Consider the following 16,076-nt stretch of genomic DNA (forward strand, 5'->3'; position numbering starts at 1 on the left):
AAAAAACAAGAGGATTGCAGGACAAGGGAGGCGATTCCGAACCAGCTAAAGTAGTTGGGGGGCTTTCTTCATGATCTAATAGGGTGCCCACGTGAGCCAGCCTGAGTAAGATCGGAACCCACCTTAAATTTCTCTCGCATCGGTTAGTATACCTGCCCTTGCTTGCGAGCAAGGTTCCGAGAGAAAAATTTCAAATCTCGGGTTCACTAGAAACCCGAGATACGTGTCATCTGATCATCTAGATCCGGAGGGCGAGATCGAGTCACCTAACCAGAGAGCTTTAGTTTATTACAGAGAGAGAGATTTTAAAGTTGGGGGCCATACTAAGCACTTAAATAATAGTGGAGAATAAGGATAACATTCGTAGTAATTACCCTTAAAGAGAGATTAATAAAAGAGAGTTAAAAACAATTGCATCAAATAGAAGGTCAAATAGAGAAAATTTAAGAAACCTTAAGGCAGTTTTGAAAAAGAAAAGGACACATATCAATAAAGTAATGGGAGGAACCATCGCTTAATGTATAATAGTAGATACTTTCTCATCTATGAGTATCTTCTCATTAAGGAAAATGAGTTTTTGGGGGAAAATGAATTTCATGGCCTCTTACGAATTCCAAATGCTCCTTTTTCCCTCTTGAATTCCCCATATGTATATGTAAATTTGTAAACAAAATATATTTTTTCTCTCAATTTGACACTCATGAAAACTCTTAGTCTTAAAAATCTTAACCTTGGAGAAAGGTAATCTTGGAAAATAGAGGTATGATGCATAGTTACGGGGAGCAAAAGCATGAACGGCTCCTGTTCCGGGAGCAGGAGCCTGAGATCGACGTCTGCCCAAAGCTCTAGAGCTCTAGGAGCGAGTTCCCGGTGAGGGTCAAAGTAACGGATCAAGATCTCATATGAATAGGGAGTGCGTTCCCAATACATAGGGATCGAGATCCCTATTTAACAGGAACGCGTTCCATGTCAATTTGGATTGTAATCCCATATTAATTAAGATCACGCTCCCATCGACCACAGGATCGTGCCCCCATCTATGAGTGATTGCGCTCCTATTTGGAAAGGATCGAGCTCCATTCGTGTTCCGTGCATGATTAGTCCTCGCTCTTATCGCAAAACTCTACTTTATGAAAATTTGGTTGAAAATATAATTATTTCATTTTAAAAGTTAACTTTTATTTAAGAAATTTATTTTAGGAAGTTTCGAGAATGTAGGGAGGGAGTTCTGGAAACGTAGGGATCGCGCTTCAAAAATTCTGGGAGCGGGGATCTAATTTATTTAGGAACAATATCTACAAATTTTAGGAATGTGTTTCGTGCGATATGGGATCGATTTCCTTTGCACATGCGAATGAGAATTCTATAAATAGGAGCAAGCTATAGAAAAATTTGGAACGGGTTCTAGTCGATATCCTGGCCACAGAACGTTAGAGCCGGGTTCTGGAGCACGAGCGCCACCCTAGTTGGGCACTCCCGGTAACTATGGTTGGATCATGTCACTTCCTCTATATAACTTAAAACCAAATTGGCTAGAACTTATCTAAAAGCTAAAATAATAATTTAAAGACACAAGACTAGGTTTCGAGGCTTAAAGTTTAAAGTATTTTCAATATTGTAATATCCATCTCGATGGATCCAATGCTTCATGGAAAGATCAAATATAGTCAAACAAATCAACATCTTGTGAAGGATAAATGAAAGAAAAAGGAATGTGGGACAAATGCACATGTAATATACGATTTTTACAAAAGGCCTGACCAAACATTAAAAATAGAGTTCCAATGACTCGGTTGAAGATAGAAGAGGGAGGAAAAAAAAAAGCAGCAAACTAATATAGAAATAATAGATGAAAGAATTCGCGGTCTGCAATGGAGTTCACCCCAAAAATAACCAAGCTCTCCAAAAGGAAACATCCTTCCCTTGAAATATAAAGTAAGAGAACGAATCAAAATAAAGTAAAAAATACACAAACTCTCTCTCTCTCTCTCTCTCTCTCTCTCTCTCTCTCCCTCTCTCTCTCTCTCTCTCTCTCTCTCAACCCACAAGTCTCTCTTTAACTTCCCCATTTCTAGTCATGTGAATTCCTTAAATTTAGGAATTCCCAATATATTTCATTCACAAACCTTATCTTCCACCTTTAATACAATAGAATTCTAGTTAGAAACCATTTGTTTTGTGCTTTGAAGCACATAGAAATTTTAAAAAAATAAAATATATAGAAATTACATGAAATATCAATGCCAAGAGGCATCTCATGCTTATATGCATGGATATATGCACTGGTGCAACCTGAACTCTGCTCCTTACAATTTAATCTTCAAGTAGTGTAGATAGGTTGTTGTCTCTCTCTGTAGAATTATCAACATGCAGTTGAAGGGCTCTATTAGAAGCTCGTATTCCCTACTAAATGTGTAAAAATAAGAAGGGATAAAAGGTTGGCCACTCTCTCCTCTACTCTTTCCCTTTCTATCATGATAAATCAATGGAATGCTAGACTCGTGAAAATAATAATCTACAGTCCCCCTTCACTATATTACTGTGTATGATTTAGGATGAGATAAGCATGGAAAACAGTAATGTTTATCTAAATCCATCAGTTGGAGCCAACTCTCTGAGAGAGTAGTTCGATGAGATAAGTATGACATGCAAATTTAAGATTAGAACACCTCCAAGAGGTTATGAAGGTGAGCATGAATTTCATGAAGTCAAGGGACTCTGATAAATGAGTTTGAACTCACAACTGATAATATTTTCTATGATATTGATGGAAAGAGTCAAGGGAGAGTGGTTATTTGGAGCCACTATCAGTCAAGTCTGTATATTATTATTGCATGTTGAATCCAATTGATGTCGCTTTTTTTATGATGAATCCTTGGTAATAAAGGACTCAAAGATGAATCCAATGGTCCCAATCTCACCCCTAATGGATCAATAACAAGGAAGATATTGTTCATCGAAGGTGGCACATTTTTTATTGCAAATTGTGATAGCAAATCTAGTCATTGCGGATCAATCTGCTTTCTTCTTTAGGGACATGGAGTCTAATAATCTTGTAAAAAAGTTCACGATACATGTCTTCACAAAATTTGAAGCAAAAAAACTAAATATCTTACAAGATATTTAAGACCTGGTGATTAAGGTTTTGTACAATTTTATGCCCAACATAGCGAAGTTATCCCCTCTCACATGGGGGTTCCATAAAACGTCATCCTCTCGTAGCTGATAGAGCTTTGAGTTACGAATCTATTGGTTCATTTCCCCAGAGAAAAATCCTTGTAGATCGAGAAAGATCTCAATTTTAGTGATCGAATGTCATCATGTCTATAAAGAATGTACCTGGTAGCTGACAGATATAAATCTGGGCTACCTTCAAGTATAGATAAGTGGTCAAATCATCTCCAAATGACTTGAAAATTTAGGAATAGAGTTAGCGTGCCTCTTGTATGATTTTCAAAAGTTTTGGATAAATTCCCCAACTAATATGATGAGGTCGGTAGTCAAGGCATATCCTAGCGATTGAGGAATCTAGATGACGAACCAAATGATGTTCAATTTGTATGATACTTAGACAAAGGCATAAAGGTGTTATTTATCATATCTGCAAAGTTTCACCTCATTTTGATATACTTTGATGAGTTTTCATAAGATTTGGCTGTCAAACACCATTTTGATAGATGATGGATCAGAAGAGACATCACGTCATATCCAAAGTCATCCAATATCGTGTGGAGTGGCATATAGCAGCCATTGAAATGTGAGTCCCAAAGTTTGGTCTCAAATTGTAAGGTTTGATAATGGTTATAATTGGTCAGTCGTCAAGATGTATATGGTGACCGGCTATCAGGGTTTTAAAGGTATATCGGGGGCCTTTATGGCAAGTCTTGGCTTGGTTACACCCGATTATGACATTTGAAGTATTCTTGTAAATATAACGTTTTATAATTATATCATGAAATCATTCTTGTTAGCTATGTATCATCTACTAAGCATATATGAGCTTAATGTCTGCTCAACATCTAATTTTATATAGCTCCTTATCTTTGATTGTGAATCTTCTAAGTGTGTTATCCTTGGCATCATGACTCAAAAACACATCCAATAATAGGCTGATTGCTAGGTTGAGAAGATTACATCCCTAGAATTTGAGGTCTTAAATATTTTCCTAGATAGGGTATTTACACAAGGAAGCATATGAGGTTTTTAAAAAGGTGCATTAAGCATTAACAAACAAATGATCACCAATAACAAGCTCAATAGGAGCATATTATAAACTTGCGCCCTTTTTAAAAGACCTACTTTGGAGTATTTTAGCTTTCTAAATTTTGGAATCTAAACTTAAGAATCATTAGATGAGTATTTTTAAGAAAGAAATTATAATTGTATTTTTAGTTTCTAAAGAATAGCTCTAACCTTCCTAGGGTTCAATTATGGAATTTTTTTTCTGGCATGTACAAAATGTGTACAACCCATTTTTTTTACGTTGGTAACAATATTGAAAAAATTATACCTAGTGTGGAAATACCTTTAGATAACGTTTTGCCCTCAAAGCATGAAGTATTTAGACAAAACAAGAATGCAACATTTAATAACTTTCAGTTTTGCTTGTCATAATCACCTAAAATGGCCAACTAAATTTTACCATCAATTTTTTCATTTGTAGATCTATTAGAAGTGGATAAGAGAAGTTTGCTTTTTGAATTATGAAATTTTATAATTAATATTTGGAGATGCTTTTAAGTACTGTGAACGATTCTAGGCTCCCACACCAGCATTTTTGCCATTCACTCCTAGGAGTAAAATACAATCAAGGAGTATTTTAGACCCACAAGTTTTGGGGATGTAATCTTATCACAAAACTCAAAACAAAAGGAAAAGAAAAAAAAAAAAAAACATGAAACGCACTTTTTGCCAAAAAAGAATGTTGTAAGATCGAAAATAAAATATGCCTAAAGAATGTTGTAAGATCGAATATAAAATGTCTTATTTTTAGATGATTTGTTACAAGATGCACTACTTTTGGGACTTGAAAATCGTTTTTTTTACTTTTGGAAGGTTTTCTAACATCGAATCACTATTTTCTCTTGGATTTTAAACGTGCACTTTAATTCTATAGGATAACTCTGCCCCCTTATATAAACATTTTCCAATTCTAAAACATGTACAATGGAGCCTAAATACAACACAAGATAAGAACATTAACATAAAGAAGATGAGGAAAGGTACACAAGTAATATAATAGATGTTGAGTCTTCTTTAATGGAAAATATTAAGAGTAAAGTAATGTGATACGAATAAACAACAAGAGTAAAACTTGCACTTGTTCATGAGTTTCTTCAAACTTGTGTGGGCTTTGTAGTCAGTGGTATACACCCCCCTTCTCACGGCATAACATGATTGCCTGGTCTAACATGTCCTCCACTTTGTACTTGAACTTGAACCCAAGATTTGTGAGTTTCTTGGAGGAAAGGTGAAGTGGCTCCAAGGTCTCATGACAATCTTTGAACCTTTCAATTACCCCAACAACTCAGTAGCATGCTTTATTGAGTGAAAAATATTAAAGAACCCTCTATAGATATTCTCGATTAAAAATGTTTCAAATAAATTGTGTATTTCATGGATTGTAATTTCATTTACATGTTTATTTATGAAGTTGATAGTTAGGATTAGGACACCCGTGTATTATTTACTAGGTGTCATGATTATTAAATGATTCTCTTGAATAAAACTTCCGTAGTGTCTATTCAGTGGATATGGAGGGCAAACTAGCTCATGTTTCTCTTTAAGGACAAATAATTTATTGAAATAATTATTGTCCATAACCATGGAGCCTAGTAAAATACGGATAAAATGATAAAAATATACTAATATTTAAAATATGCTATTGAAAATTCATCTTTATTCTTGCCAAATGGCTGATTCCTTTAAAGATTTTGTTTATTTTCCCCTTATTAATTTATTTGGTATAAGTTCTACTTGAAGCCCACTTCATTTAACATCCTTTTATATGTTCCTGAATAATTTATGATAATGAGCAAACTCGTTGATTCCAAATATAATTTACTTCCCTAAATTGAGAACTTTTTTTATCAAATTCAAGTGGAATTCTTTCATTCTGTTTGATTTAAAAAGAAAACAAATAAAACACACTTTTGTCTCTCTCTTTTTAAGCATGAGAGACAAAGATCACAATTGCCCATCATCCATGCATAGAACATATTAAGATTTGGGAAAGTCTTTCACAATTATGAAAGAAAGAAGCATAGTCTTATAAATAAGTTGTGACCATCTAAATTCTTTGCATATGTTTCCATTGTATATATGGATTGTTTGAATTGCTAACTTGGCTTTTTATTAAGTAAAAATATGAAATCAAGTAGGAAAACCCCTTGCCAGGCTATATTTATAAGGGGATGGATATGTTCATCAGTGTCTCACATGAAATTAAGTGTCACAAATGCCGACATAAAAATTGAACTATTGAACATGGCATATCAGTACTTTGGGAGGTGGTATGATATGTGATCTAAAGTACTTTCATGCAAGTATTTCAACAATAAAGGTTAATAAGTATATGAAGGGCAAGAGTGTTATATTCTTGGTGTGTCAAGTATTATCCATAGCTCTCTTTGCAATCACAATAATTCCCTAGCCTGCTTCCCCCAAAGGAAATATCCTTAGAACATAACCTCTCATATTTAAAGAATGACCAAAATACCATCAAGTTCCTTAAAATTGTTTTTTAGTACCCCAAACGCCCCCCGCCCTGCAAAAAAAAACGAAAAAGAAAAAAAAAAGAAAATAAAGAAACCTCCCTCCTCCTTCCTCTTCTCTTCAGTAGGATTTGTAATTTGAACATAGTAAAATTCATAATTTTTGCTTCCATTTCTTGACAATTCCTAATATAGCCTTGATGCTTCATGCCAATCTTTGAAATCAAGGATCATTAGAAAAAGAAACAAAAATAGTGGAAGTAGTACTTACCCTATAGGGATGTCATACTCCGGGTATCTCTCCCTCATCATTTTGGCCAATTGAAGGATGGTTTGGTCATGTGAAGAGCAAATGTATCTTCTCTTTGCATCAGGATGCTCATAGAGGAAGATGTGAGCATTGCATAGTCATCCACATGTACCAGACCATGTTACATCAAAACAGAATAACAAGCCTCATTTCCTATGATGTAAATCAAACACAAAACCCTCGATATGACAATCATCTTTATATGTTATAAACTATAAAGTTCAGAGATTTTGTAAGTCTCTCCCCTCCCCGGAAAAAAACGTTTTCTAGCCCTTGGATCAGTCTGTGTTCTCATACTTATTCATAATTAGGAAACATAAAAATAAAGTTAGAGGTACATACTTGTGATTAGTGCTAAGGCAGCTTTGATGCTTTCGGGAATATTTTGCATAATGAAGGGCTCGACTATGACAGACGGTGCAACGGTAACAACCTCCAACTTATTTTCTTCGACAAAGTTTAATCCTGCTCTCTCAGCCAGGGTCTTGGACACAAGATACATCTATTGACAAAATTACAACAATTATGAATTCTGCAATCTATTTTTTTGCCAAAACAAAAGGACAATCTTTGTAATCTACATCAAACATAGACTCACATCTAAGTTGCAAGTGTTCAATGTGTTTGACATGAAAAGTGTTTGTTAGTCATGTTTGACAGTAGGAAAATAAAAGCAATGTAATCTCATCTTGAGAGTGTCATGACACTTGAGAAGATGTATCTTTGAAAAACAGCCCATCTTTTTTTACCGTAGGGGTTAAGGCCCCTTCAAATAATTGAAGCTTCTTTAGTTATGGACATTAAAAAAGAAACTAACATCGTCAGTAGTAGCAGTAGTTGTTATTATTGTTGTTGTTGTTTTATTATTAGGTTGAAAAATTATTCTGTTATGAATTGAGGATATTTATATGTACAAATTTCTATTATTATTATTGTATTAGTAACAACAAAATTTTACTTATCACCTCTATTTTATTTTGAGGAAGATTTTCACAAACCGATATCTAAGATTTGATTTGTGAAATTCTTACATTCAACAAGGACGCTTTGGATGATCTCATCTTTACAAGAGAAGAAAATTCATTTGAGTTTACATATGGGAGTATTAGCTCTGGAAACAAAGAAATCAATTATTTTATATGCTATAATTGCATATTATTGCCAAGTTCTAAACATTCCTTTTATTCTTTCTAAAGCATGTGCTCATGCTAAATTGGTTGTCATGTAGAGAGAGAGAGAGAGAGAGAGAGAGAGAGAGATACCCATCCCCACTTCTTAGAACTTCTGCAAAACTCAACATCAATCCAAGAGCTCTCGTCATATTCAGAGAGTTGATGATCTTGAGCAATAATAGCTACAACTGAAGACGTGAAAATGACATGCCTCACAAATTTGGCCTTAATGCATGCACGCAATATGTCTAATGTCCCATTTACTGTAGGTTTTATCACTTCATTCTGTGTTCAAATAACACAAAAGATTTTTTTTTAAAAAAAAAGAGGGTTTAGGAATATATGTGACAACAATGTCACTCAATTGATATTAAGAAATTGGAGGAGAGATTATCATAAGCATCAACAAAATTACTACAACGTCAAGCCCCTACATCGTAGCATAAACTGCAAAACTGGAGAGCTACACATTTCTTGCTTTAAGGACTATTAGTGGATAACATAAATAATAGAAGTGCTACATAAAATGTATATTGTGAATACACTAGTTAAGAAATGTATTTCATTGACAACATATATAGAGAGGTAGGTGTAGTAACTTGTATTTATGATAAGATTGGATGTGTTATAGGTGTCAACAATATCTTGATATTCCTGTTGCGTCTTGCTATGTATATATACAAGGTTTGTATATTTAATAAATACATTGATATACAGTGAGTTCTCTTTAGAGAAACTTGATAATCTATCATGGGATGACAAACCTAGTTCATCTTTGTCTATTGCATGACTATGCCATTGCCAGAGACCACCTTGCGGCAGCAAATTCACTCTTGGATTTAGACAATCCGTGCTTCGATCTAATGAACATCATCAGTCACAGATAAGCATGCTACACTTCTAAATACTATTGTGGCAAGTCCAATGCAGTGTTTCCAATACAGCAATTACATAGTACAGCTTATCGACTACAGCAATTACATAGTACAATGGCTCCAATGAATTAATTCTAATGTCGTGACTCCATAGCAACATATGCGCAACAATTATTCTTTTGTTTATTCTCCTCCTAATTAAAGAACAGGGACTGATTTCTTGAGAGAGATACAATTATTGAGGACTACAACTCATGGCAAGTTTTTATTCTATTATTAATTTTAGTCATTTGTTGAAACTGTATCAGATGGCTTTCTCTGACTCTGCTAAAGCCATCATTATTAAACTTGACGGGTTAAACTATAGTCATTGGTTCTACCTTACAAGAAACTACATAAGTATATTACGAGGAACAAATCATCTGATAAATTGAATGGAGGAGAGTTTGAATCCAACTTAGAGGAATGGAAGATAAACAATCATAAGATTGTCTTATGGATTGCCAACTCTGTTATATCGTCAATCAGTTTGCAAGTTCAGAAGTTTGAAACTACCTAAGAGGTTCAAGACTTCTTTGCCTCTTGGTATGTTCAATCCAACTTTACCTGCATATATAAATTCAAGATGGATATTTGATTTGGAAGTAAAAAAAAGGACAAAAGTCTCCGATCTTCATTTCCAGATGTCAATTATTTGGAATCAATTAGCCATAATGGAACCAAAGGGGATTGCTGATTTGAAAATCTATTATATGCCTAGAGAAGAGATGTGATTGATACATGTTTTTATGGCGCTACAAGATGATTTCAAGCTAGTTCGAGCATAAAGAATATATTCGTATGGCTAGAATGCATCATCTTAGGATCGCTACGCATCTCATACTTTTCAATTGTTATTGAAAGCATGGCTCGGACATGTATTAAGTTCAATGTAGTTATTGCAAATAGCTTGGACAGCAAGCTTCAATTTGGCAACAGACTACGTCATATAAAAACCACAAATACTGTTAGTTATACTAATTGCAAGTTGGCAAAACATATTTCACTACCATTTTCTAATAGTGAAACTTGTTTTTTGTTCTACTTTTGATCTCATATATTCTGATTTGTAGAGTTTTAAGTACTCGTTATTATGCGATGGTTTTCTTGATGACTTTTCTCTTTACACCTCAATATACTTGTTATATTCTAAGTGAATTGATTTTCAAATTTATGATGAGTCCTCTAATTTATGATGATTTTCAAATTTATGATGATTTTCAAATTTATGATGAAGTAGAACAACACCATCCACGTATCATTGATACCGCATGTTCCTTGTTGTTTTCCTCTTTTGCTCCGTGAAAATTTAGAGAGGCTATATATACTTCTATTTATGCCATCATTGTATCCCTCTTTTATTATAGGTAGATTTATTTGCACAGATTTTGGAAGCATCACCCCAAGCACCTGTGGCATTTCGACACCCAGTATGTCCTAGAAACCACTGGAAGCACCAATGCCAAACGTTGAGGCATTGAACAAGCTAATTTGGGTCCTAATTTGCAATACCCTCATTTTCCATGGCATAGGTTATCCTCAATAAAAACCTTGACCCTTAGGGTCTATTTGACTTAACCATGGATTTAATTGAAAATATCATATTCTAGCATATGCCACAAATTACATGACCTCACAATATAAACCGGAAAAATATATATTTTATTACTCAAGTCAAGCTTAAATATACCATTATAGCAAAGATCATTTTCCACCAAACATCATATTTGGTCAAAATAATCTTATCAGATACTATGACCATCTTGAAACTTGTCTTATTCAATAAGAAACTGAAAACCAAATTCCTTCTAATTTAATGTAAATGAAATACATTTCTCAAAGTTAATACCTTAGTCCAACTGAATTTTATTCAAAAGTACATTTTCCAAGCACCTTTGTAATAGCATGAGTTCCCATTACCCACAAGTTCACATCACTAGAAGAGCTCTTAGGTATTTGAAATATGAATAGTAGTTCCAATATCTACCCACCATCCTTCCTCTTTGTTAATCATATTCATTTCATTGACCATGGGCAGTAGATTTTCCTTAATGATCACACTTACTTGGCTTCAAGGACTTTAAGGTCTCTTTTGGTATCGACATTCCTTTCATTATGATCACATTTGCAACAAATAAAGCAAGCTTTGTTTTGATCAATGTTTAAGAACGTGGATCGGTGTCCCGGATCAGCCTTCCCCAAAATCGTGTCGAATTGATGGATCATTGTGTCGGATTGGAAAATTGGCCAAATTGGCAAGCTTCGTCGGAAATGATTTTAAAACAATTACTATAAATCTCTAAAAATAGTGTTCTTTAACTTTCTAAAAGAAATTAGGAGTAGTACATTATGTACTTTCATTACTTTATAAAAATAGATAATATTGAGATGTTGTTTTCATGTCTAGATGTTTGTTAATCTTTCATTCATATCACTAGAAAAACGAGCCTAGAGCCATCAAGGATATAAATACAAAGTCCAAAATGGAACACACAACAACCAAAATACGACCTAATCCACTGTATTTTTATAGTGTGAGCGAAACAAGAACATATATTGGTCAAAATCCCTACTGTTATTTAGCAAAATAATTTAATTACAAATTTTGTACTAAGAACATACATATGTTTTATATATTAAGAATAATTTAATAATGTATTGAGAATATACATTTTATGGCATTAAAAAAATTGAAGATAAAATTGAGAAATACATGTTATTTTCCCATGATAATTATAACATGACATACAATTGAATATAATTACAAGAAAATCAAAAAAAATGTATTATTATACTATGTGTCTAAAAATTCATGACATATATTTGTTAAAATTCCTAATTTTAATCTACAAATTAATTTAAAAGTAATTACTCAAAAAACCGTAAAATGTATATTGTGAAATCAACATAGAAATCATATTCAATCATATAAATCAACTTCATGATCTTGTAGAGAAAATCAGTTGCTTCAAAACGCGTCAAACTTTACAGAAAATGGAACAAAATTGAGGCCATAATAAAAAAAATGGTGGATAAGTCCTAAATTGCTATAAAAACTACAAAGTATTTCAAAAACGAATTCATATAACAAAAAACCAAATGATAAATCATAATACTACATAAATTACAAATTGAAACTATCATGATCAAAGTACATACCTCAGTTGGATTTGAATTGACTTAGAATGATAAAAAATAAAGAATTTCAGAATCCAGTGAAGAGCACAATTTCTTGAAAAATCGACCAACAAGCCTTATTTAATGAGAAAAATAAGCATCACAATCATCTGCAGAACACAATTATCTTCAAAACCCCTTTGATATTATTCCAAATAATGCAAATAATCACCTGAAATCAACAGTTTGGGAAAAAATTAAATAGAACTCGTGAACTGTTTTGCAATCAACAATGCTGGAAATCGATTTCTTAAAAAATCGAGCAACAATAGTAAGCTTAATCACATAAACATGCTCTACAATCTTCTGAAGGACATAATTTCCTTCAAAACTCCTCTAATTTATATCAAAATTGATCACAATATCATCAAAAATTCAAACAATGGCGGAAAAAAGGTATGTTGTGAACTGTTTTTCAAAATCTGTAGCTGAAAATCAATTGCTTCACAAATCGAGCCACAATACTTGCCTAATCACACAAACACGCTCTACAATCTTCTGAATAACAAAATTTCCTTTAAAACCCCTCTAATTTGAATTAAAATGAAACACAATAACACTGGAAACCCAAAGAGTGGCAAAAAAAGGTATGCCGTGAACTGTTTTTCAAAATCCGTGGTTGGAAAATGCATTTCGTGATTCAATCATGTGATTTCATTCTTTTGTAAAAACCAATTATTGTTGACAACAATGGACTGGGGATGTCTGCAATGGGCTCAATAATTCAACAAAAAGGAGATTCACATGAATAAGTATTGTTCATCTAATTTTCTTTACGGACTTGACAATTTCTATGGTGGATCAGTGATTCATGATGTCATCGAGCGATTTACTGTTAAAAATCATCCGGATCCCCTTTTTTTAGTAGATCCGAATGGGTGCCACTGATACTCGATCCAGATCGCCCCGATTCCTGATCGGAGCGGAATTTTTTTGAACTCTGGTTTTGAGCATTGTCCTTAAATTTGAGCTCTTCAAGATTTTCCTTGGTCAGAATTTCTGATAATTCCTCTTACTTATCTAAAAGTCTATACTTTTCTTCAATTCGAAGTGAATATTGAAGTTAGTAAGTATCAACAATTTTTATGCTTCATTTTCATCTGATAAGTTTTCTATGATGGGGAAATCTTGTGTGTAGCAGTTCCCACTTAGAAGTATTCACCTAAATGAATTATGTAATTCTAAGTTCAATTACAATAAGTTGCAAATCGTAGGGTGGGTTGAGTCTCCACTTATTGCTAGTGAACTTACATTAATAATTCAAAATTAAAAATCTTTTATTGCCCAATTGCTTTATATGATACTTTGTCTCCAATAGGTCAGTGAGAATGAGCGGATGTGTTCTTTGCATATATAATTGTCCTTCTTCCACGTTTGTCACTATTAGAACTACTTTAGGGGCTCATCGTCACTAGGTGGTGGTAAATCTAAGAATTGATCCATGCTAACATAAATCACCTTGAGTATAATCAATAAGAAAATTAATTTATATTGCCACCTTTTGCAGTTTGTTCTATTAAATCAATCAAGTTTGGTAAAATCTTGATTCATCACAATAAAGCATAGTGGAGGTTTCTAAAATACCAACAAAGGATGGAGCTTCCTATTTGTAGGCACACTACGACGTTGTCCCAATTTTCAAACAATCATTAGCCCTCAAACATCCAAAAATCAATTTTCAAGCAACTACTAACTGTCTCAACTAGCACACAATATCCAATGACTAAAAAAGAAACATGGTGCTGCTGCTTGCGCATCTCCAATATGACTTAAGTAAAACGAGTACACACAATGACTCAAAAAGATTGCAAGCTCGATCAGCACCTATGCATTGGTTAAGAATGCTCTGTGAGCATAGAAAAATGTACCTCAAATGCCCTCATGTGCATGGGTCTCATGCTACATGTAACTATGCACAAGCCCTTGTACTTTTTCCTTTGTTTCATGAACATAAAACTCAAAAGTGCTTCTACAAAAATATATAACTTTCCTTTTTCTATTATTCAAGTTGACTAAAAAACCCACAACGTCTCTTTATAAAAAACATCATTTTACGAACATTATAATATTAAATTATATTGCTATGAAATACAACCCAATATTTAACAAAACTAAAATACTTACAAAGAGAAAACCCAATTGGAAAATGTAAATTTTGAGGGCGATTAATGAGAGAAAGAATGGGCTTATGAGCTACTGAGAAAAATAACGTGGGATGCCTGGCCATCCATGAAGAGGGAAGCTGCTCATTTGGTAATTTTTTACCTTTTTCATAGATTTTTCTTTAATTTGGAGAGGGTCCCATAATCCAATTCAACTCAAGCGTACTCCATAAATCGAAGTGTACTCCTCAAAGGAAAAGCTCAAGATTATTTATTATTATTTTTTAATATAGTTTTTGAGTAAGGTTTTCAGTCTTCTTTAATATATTAACAAGTTAGGCGCTTGGGTGAATAAGAGATTTGAGAAGTGGGAGAGGATTGCATATGTTGTGAGCTAGAGGGATCATACCACATATTATAGGAATGCGGTCCAGCCCGCACGAAACAATTTTTCATAACTTAAAAGTTGCCGAACTTATTAAACATTCCCCAACCTACACCGAAGCTCCTACTGTAGAACACACGTATGCACCAAGCAAAGTCATTTTTCATATAAAGAAATAAGTTAATAACTCAAAACCTTGCTGAACTTATACCAAAGCTATTATTGAAAATAAGCATGCGTGAAGCAAAGTATTGATAGAAGTATCTTACCATATGTAGGTAAGGTTTTACTCCCCATTAAACATCATGCATCTTTGTCCTTTTCAATTAATTTTCATTTCTTGGCAATGTTCTAAGAATTAAACCAAACTACTTGGTTTAACTTATCAAAATTAATCAAACTAATTTTGACTGATTTTTTAACAAATGGGTTAATCCCACAAAAGAATTCAGGTAGTGATATGATAGGTTGGACCAGGTAGTCCAATCTGGTCTTGATAATAAGATAAATATATTTCTTGGGATTTTATACTATGAGATCATTTACCATTGGTACAATGAAGTGACAAGTTTCTACAACATTCCAAGGTGAAATCTAACAGCTTGGATGTATTACCGAATTCAAGAAAATTTCATTTGAACTTTGAGCCTGGTATGTGGCATAAATGAAACCACAATTTCACATCTGATGTGCAAGATTAATTGTGAACTCTATATACCAAAGATAAATGGTCTCATTATATATTTTTCATATATATAAAGTACCCCTTATTGAAATTCATACGAGTCAACTATCAAAAAAGAATTGAAATAAATTTCATTTCAAATATGGATTCCCCAAAAACCCCTAGAAAATAAAAGAAATGGAAAGAAAGCTGACCTCAGGTTCCTTCGGAGAAAATCTACAGGAGTGGCGATATGAAAAACACCATAGCACCCGTTGATAGCTTCATCAAAGCTCCCCTCCTCACAAAGGTCTGCTTTCCAAAGCGCAAGTCTCTCATTCGCCCCCGACAAATCAAGAAGAGGCTTTACCTTCTTCATATTTGCTAAAAAAACCCGTAATCGAGAATAAAGTCAACATATTATGAATGCAATTGGTAGCACAAACATAATCTCACAAATGTATGCAACCATAGCTTGAATGTGTCACAAAGTTCGAGAAAGTTTTTTGGAACTTTGAACTTGGTCAATGGAATAAATGCAACCACCTAATTTCACATTCAAAGGTCAAGATTAAGTGTGACCACCTAGTACAAAAGATAAATGGTCTCATTGTATACTTTTACTATATATATATATAT

General features: G+C 33.6%; 1 pseudogene; it reads right to left on the bottom strand.

Annotated features, from left to right (window-relative positions):
• Positions 1–5,359: 5,359 nt before the first annotated feature.
• LOC110007659 (bifunctional dihydroflavonol 4-reductase/flavanone 4-reductase-like) lies at positions 5,360–15,856 on the bottom strand (annotated as a pseudogene).
• Positions 15,857–16,076: the final 220 nt, after the last annotated feature.

This window comes from Amborella trichopoda, chromosome 7 (assembly GCF_054954075.1).
Source record: "Amborella trichopoda isolate Santa Cruz 75 chromosome 7, AtrichopodaSantaCruz75HAP2 v2.0, whole genome shotgun sequence".
Taxonomy (NCBI): Eukaryota; Viridiplantae; Streptophyta; class Magnoliopsida; order Amborellales; family Amborellaceae; genus Amborella; species Amborella trichopoda.